Raw genomic sequence first — 7500 nt, 5'->3', positions numbered from 1 at the left:
TCTGGGGGGCCCACTCTCCCGCAGGACGATGCGAAATTGGTGCTAACGCGCTAATGGAGGGAAGGCAGTTGCAGCACAGGCTGATGACTGTGGTGTTTATGACCCCCCGTAGTGCAGATGAATTAAACATGCGCTAAAATCCCCAATCAATGAGAATGCCTCTGTCCCTGCACAACTCTCTCTGGCCTCCCCAAGCCTGTCTCTCTCTGTCTCTCTATTTCTCTCTCACACACACACACACACACACACACACAACCACACACACATACACACAACCACACTTAAAGGGCAGTATATTGATCATGGTTAAACATTCAACGCTGAATTCACAAGCCATCACATTAGATGCTGCCCTAAGGAAAACCAGCCTTTCAATGACCGGACTCCACATTATTAACACGCAGCTCAATTTTGTGTTGTATTGCATGCCCGACTGCCAACAACATATTTACTCAACAAAGACTGGAGACATTTTTCAGGAGATCCCAACCCACAAAGCAACATCACAAAAGCGCAACATCAACCAATCAAATGCAGTATTTGATGTAATGGTTACCATGTGAACACAGTACTAGGCTATGTGCTTGTTTATACATGGTCTAGGGAATGAGGCAATTCCAACTGTCCATTTTAGGAATGAAAAAAATCCCATATGGGCAGATATATTTCAGCACATGAAGAAGAAATGTCCAGGAAAAAGAGAATACCTGTGTAGCCAAAATCAAAGCAATCAGCCACATAACTAAATAATTAAACACTCAAACCTGATCTTCTAATCCTTAAATTAATTGAAACATCGAACATCTACAGTAACTCATCATCAAAACCGTATATTTCCAATGACCTCAACAACAGTCTCACTTGTTTGTCATATTAAATGTTTTTCCTTGTTTGAGGATAACTAGCTATTACTGCAGCTAACACAACATGTTTTGCAAGCTGTACTGTATAAGGAGGCAGGGATAAGCTAGCTAGCAGTAGCTAAGATATCACATCCCTAAAGTGGCTATCAGTTATCTTTATTGGTAGCTATCGATAGAAAAAGCAGGCACATAATAGGACTGCAAAAATACATTTAAACTCCAATCCAATAGGTAATTATTGCTATCAGGCTATTAGTGATTATTTACTGGCTCGTTAGAAAATAAAACGAAAGCACCTGTTGGATCGCCCCGGGATACCTGCAGCTGATCTGCCTGCGCTCCTAACGCAGATCCCTTTCCCCTTGTCTTCGTTCTGTCCCGCGGGAATGTGCGGGAATATCCCGCTCGTTATTCCCACTTCAGCCTATGTTCTGGGGTTGGACAGCAGAGATGATGTCACAATGAACGATCCAATCAGATTTGAGACTGTCAGTCTGAGCCCCCAGATCCAGGAGTGCACGTACCCACGAGAGGGCAGGCACGCGCACGAGAGGGCAGGCACGCGCACGAGAGGGCAGGCACGCGCACGAGAGGACAGGCACGCGCACGAGAGGGCAGGCACGCGCACGAGAGGGCAGGCACGCGCACGAGAGGGCAGGCACGCGCACGAGAGGGCAGGCACGCGCACGCGTTCCTTGGAGGAACTAGAAGTTTCCTTTCTAATTTTTTCCTAAAGCGGGATGTGTAAATGATCGACCTGTGGGTCTACCTCTCCCCATCTCCCACATCTGTAACTGACACAGCTTTGAAGGAGCTTTGAGGATTTAATTTGCCTAATTACATTACATTACATTATTGGCATTTGGCAGACGCTCTTATCCAGAGCGACGTACAGTTGATTAGACTAAGCAGGAGACAATCCTCCCCTGGAGCAATGCAGGGTTAAGGGCCTTGCTCAAGGGCCCAACGGCTGTGCAGATCTTATTGTGGCTACACCGGGATTAGAACCACTGACCTTGGGTGTCCCAGTCATTTACCTTAACCACTACGCTACAGGCCGCCCCATGTTCTCATTTGCCCCATCTTGTTTCTTTCATCTTTTCCTAGCTTGGGGCAAGAAAAGGGGAATAGGAGTCCCATATCTTTTTTGACTGATGGTTCCTGGTATTTTGGCTCTTTTCTGGTTAACTGAACTCTCACTACAGAAGAGCTCTCCGTCCTTCGTCATCATCATCATCATCATCAGTCACCCCTCAGCCCTGCGGCCGGCTGGCCCATCTCCTCCAATCCCGTGACATCACTCACACGGCGAATCGGCCCCGCTGATGTTTTTAATTATGCACACCTCAGTGAGTAACGCAGGGCTGAGAGATCACTGGAGCACCACTCCCGTCTCCAGCTCCCTTCACCCCCTGAGTTACTGATGGCAGCGTTTCCGCAGCGACTGCCAAGACTGGGCGTTTATTGTCTCGTGTAATCTACATTAAGGTTGACATTTACCACTGACAGTTGCACTTTCAGCTATGTTTTATTTATGAAAGGTGGTATATAAATAAAGCTTATTATTATTATTATTATTATTATTATTACCATCCAAAACTGCTGAAAAATCTACTTCAAATCACAGAAACGGCAAAAGCAAGGAAAGTCACGGAATTTAAAAAAGGCAAAAATCTTAACATCGGTGAGAACAGCCCCGTGAGAACAGCCCCGTGAGAACAGCCCTGTGAGAAGAGAACAGCCCTGTGAGCCCTGTGAGAACAGCCCTGTGAGAAGAGAACAGCCCTGTGAGAAGAGAACAGCCCTGTGAGCCCTGTGAGAACAGCCCTGTGACGGCGGTGTGCTGACTGGCCGCCCGCGCAGGGACACGCCGCCCGCTCTCCTGTCTCTCTGTCGCTGCACAGAGGCGATAACCCCACAGAGACGCTCAGTGGCAGAGAACAGTCTGCTCCCATCAGACACTGTCTGCTCAGGACCTCCACAAGCCTCATGTTGTCCAGAATGGCTTCTTATCGACACGCGGTGAAATTACAGCTCTGCGGGACTAAAACTACTCTACCTGGGTGTACATAGCTCCAGAGATACAGACGGACTGGCGAAACACTGTACAAACCCAGATTTAACAGGCAATTAGTATGAAACTAAAACACTATCGAGAGGAGCACGTTTTATCCCTCCACAGTACAGCGTGGGGAAAGTCAGAGTGAGGACATTAAGAAGGACCAGAACAGAATCAAACAGACAAGATGGCCGTGATAGTATTTAACTGATAAGAAGATGTAGGCGATCATTTGGAAAGCCAATGTTCTACCGAGGTGATGCCGGAATACTGGTGATTAAAGCACACTACAGTATGCAGGACCTTTTAGCCTTGCTATGGTGCTGTACGTTTGCAATCAGTCTCCTCCTCAGTCCTCAACCCCGCCCACCCACCTCCGTTTTTATATTTCAAATCCGTTTTTATCGTTTTTATCTTCATATCACCATTCTGTGATAGCTGTTGCCTGCTAGGAAAATCAATTCCCAGGTTTGCTCTGTTTTTTTGAACACCACGTTGGGTCGCCATTTTACTTCCCTGTCCTTGTGCTTCTTCACCTGTGACAGCGCAGTGGCTACAGACCCTGCTCTGCAGAAACCTGACCCACCGCCCCACACACAGAGAAAAGCTCCACGCCCAGACACATCTCAGAAGAAACACGGGACGTCCACAATTTTGCAAAGGTGCACAAAGACAGGAATTGCCTGCAGCATCAGCAATATTTAAAAATATTTTCAAGGTAAAGTATCCTGCACAGAATGCCTTTAAAATGTGTAACTACAGAACAATACTTGAGCATGGTTATTTAAAAATATTTTCAAGGTAAAAAAAAACAAAATAAAACCTGAATATCAGCCCTTTGAAATGTATAACCACAAAAGCAGAGTACGGATAGAGAAACGTAAGCACCATTCCAATAAAGAATTTATGTTAAAATGGGCGTATTCCCAGTCCACTTTCAAAGTTACAATACTTCAGAGCTCTGAATGACCTCATTCCACCTTTTAGAGGTTTTACTGCATCTCAGTAAAGCATACATAACAAATGAAAACAGCAAAACAGCAGGGCTTTAGACACTGTTATAGTGTTATAGGGTAAAGGAAGCATTGATATCAGCCAGAAATGATGGAAGCCATTCAACAGACCCATATCACAATGAGCCTTGGCCTTCCAACCACACAACATCAACACATATACGATACAGACCTGGGCCCAGTATGCACAACATCAACACATATACGACACACACTTGGACCCGGTATGTACGACATCAACACATATACGACACAGAACTGGGTAACACAAACACAACACAGACCCATGTAAAACAGCACCACACATATTCAGGACAGACCTGAGTCCAGTACGGGGTGTTTCCTTCTGATTGGCCACTCTGGTGCATTCCACAGGATGGCTGGCAAGGACAAACAAAATGTCTGAAACCACGCCAAGATTCGCATCGCAGAGTTTTAAAGCTCCTCAACATTTTCCACTTAACAGCTTTTTGCAAAAACAGCAGAATGAAATCTTATATCAACCGCAGAACATCACTCAAGCTGTGTACCTACGGTGGAAACACAAAACTGCATAATATACACCGCTGCACAAGTTCTTCTTATAAACATCACCATCCTCTCTTAAAAGCGTAGCCTAGCTGTCGCTTAGATAGAGGATTTTGTTTTGTGTAATACATTTCTGCTCCTTCTGAGACTTCTCTCTTGTTTTATGTTATTTCCACTCAAGCTGAGAGGTTTGTTCTGCTGAACTGTCAGCGAATGAAACGGTTCTTAACAGATTACACAACGTGGCCTGTGGGGGCGTGAGAGGGGAGAATCTCGCACAGATACACCGTCTCCTGACCCTGAAGAGAACGCTATGACCCTCCCTCACCGCAGCCTGACGGACACTGTTTTTCAGAGGGAGAAAATAATCACAAATAGCCAAAAATGCCAATTCAGCCAAACAAAGAGAACGACTAACTGGATTTAAATGATACCAAAGACTCACAGTCCTGCGTGCAGATAACACACGTGATGTGTAGATTGATGTTGCTATGATTGATTCGGTGCTATGTACGAAACGTGCCAGTACTATACACGACTCATTTTTCCACCAACCTGCCCAGAGACTACAGATGAAAAATGAGCTCTTACGGCTGAATCTGGCTCAGTGTTTTTATTGATGTGCCTTACTGTGCCTTCCTTCAAATAAATACACTTGAAACAACCCCGAAGTGGAACAAAAACTCAATCTTCACTTCCGCTCACTACAAACGATTCCAAAAAGCTTTAATTGATACGCACTTCATACCGCGGTTAATCTCACGGGAGGCTCTGCAACCTAAAATCTACCCCAGAATCCCCTGGGACAGGCTTCTAGCAGGGTCCCTCCTACATCTACTGCGAGAGCAAAGAGGAATGAAAAGATTAATTCCGACAGCTTGGCAATTATCCCTAATGATCTTCAGTTTACCCAGAGCCATATGCGTTAAGCCAGGCGGCACCAGTTCTACTGGACAGGGCTACAGGAAGCCTTAAACACTGAATGCCGCAGCCTGTTTCCCAGACAGGAAGTGACATAGTGACGCATAGTAGCATAGCCACACTTTTTAGAAATACACTTTATTTCAATAAGCCAGAATTTTTGCATATTGAAATTACTTTTTTGGACTGACTTTCATAGAGCAGCTGGCAACGGTCATATTATGTTACCTCGGCCAAAAAACAATTTTATAAAAAGAACAGTAATTTATCTCATTATAAATGAGAAATGTTTTTTTCCCCTTTATAGCTGTCAATCAAATAACAAATCATCATTTAAATACCACCAAAAGTTGTTATGCAGATGAAGGATTGTCCATTGTTGGTAATGTATGTAGTAATTGTTGTTATATGTTTTTTTTTGTTTTTTTTGGGGGGGGGGGGGATTTGTTTCTTTTTTGCAACTGATATTTTTTCTGGATAGGTATAATATTTTTATATTTATGTATAAATCATACTGAATGTTGTGTGTGAAATAACGTGTTTTAACATGTATATATTGAAATGTAACTATTGAATATTATTACATCTATGATAAATAATACAGTGTTTTAATGTGTATATACTGAAATGTAAATGTATTGAATGTTATTAAGTTTATGATAAATAATAACGTGTTTTAACGTGTCTATATCGAAAACTAACTGTATTGAATGTTATTATGTTTCTGTTAAATAATAACATGTCTTAACGTGTCTATATTGAAAAGTAATTGTATTGAATATTATTACGTTTATGAGAAATAAAAACGTGTTTTAACATGTATATATTGAATAGTAACTGTATTGAATGTTATTATGTTTATGATAAATAACGTGTTTTAACGTGTACATATTGTAATGTAACTGTTCTGAAACGTCATTATGTTAATGATAAATAACGTGTTTTAACGTGTATATATTGCAATGTAACTGTATTTAATGTTATTATGTTTCTGATGAATAACGTGTTTAACGTGTATATATTGTAATGTAACTGTATGTAATGTTATTATATTTATGATAAATAATAACGTGTTTTAACGTGTTTATATTGTAATGTAGCCGTACTTAATGTTATTATGTTTCTGATGAATAACGTGTTTAACGTGTTTATATTGTAATGCAACTGTGTCATGTTATTATATTTATGATAAATAATAACATGTTTTAACGTGTATATATTGTAATGTAACTGCTATGAAACGTTACTATGTTTATAGTGAATAACGTGTTTAACGTGTATATATTGTAATGTAACTGCTCTGAAACGTTACTATGTTTATGATGAATAACGTGTTTAACGTGTATATATTGTAATGTAACTGCTATGAAACGTTACTATGTTTCTGATGAATAACGTGTTTAACGTGTATATATTGTAATGTAACTGCTCTGAAACGTTACTATGTTTCTGATGAATAAAGTGTTTAATGTGTACATATTGTAATGTAACTGCTCTGAAACGTTACTATGTTTATGATGAATACCGTGTTTAACGTGTATATATTGTAATGTAACTGCTCTGAAACGTTACTATGTTTCTGATGAATAAAGTGTTTAATGTGTATATATTGTAATGTAACTGCTCTGAAACGTTACTATGTTTATGATGAATACCGTGTTTAACGTGTATATATTGTAATGTAACTGCTCTGAAACGTTACTATGTTTATGATGAATAACGTGTTTAACGTGTATATATTGTAATGTATCTGCTCTGAAACGTTACTATGTTTATGATGAATAACGTGTTTAACGTGTATATATTGTAATGTAACTGCTCTGAAACGTTACTATGTTTATGATGAATAACGTGTTTAACGTGTATATATTGTAATGTAACTGCTCTGAAACGTTACTATGTTTATGATGAATACCGTGTTTATCATGTATATATTGTAATGTAACTGCTCTGAAACGTTACTATGTTTATGATGAATAACGTGTTTAACGTGTATATATTGTAATGTAACTGCTCTGAAACGTTACTATGTTTATGATGAATACCGTGTTTATCGTGTATATATTGTAATGTAACTGCTCTGAAACGTTACTATGTTTATGATGAATAAAGTGTT

General features: G+C 40.7%; 1 protein-coding gene across 1 annotated transcript in view; it reads right to left on the bottom strand.

The window, feature by feature from the left end:
• LOC133132565 (gamma-aminobutyric acid receptor subunit alpha-3-like) overlaps positions 1 to 7500 on the bottom strand; it is a 133914-nt gene that overhangs the window by 8994 nt on the left and 117420 nt on the right. The window lies entirely within an intron of this gene.

This window comes from Conger conger, chromosome 7 (genome assembly GCF_963514075.1).
Source record: "Conger conger chromosome 7, fConCon1.1, whole genome shotgun sequence".
NCBI classification, from domain to species: Eukaryota; Metazoa; Chordata; class Actinopteri; order Anguilliformes; family Congridae; genus Conger; species Conger conger.
This window is presented reverse-complemented; position numbering and strand designations above follow the sequence as displayed.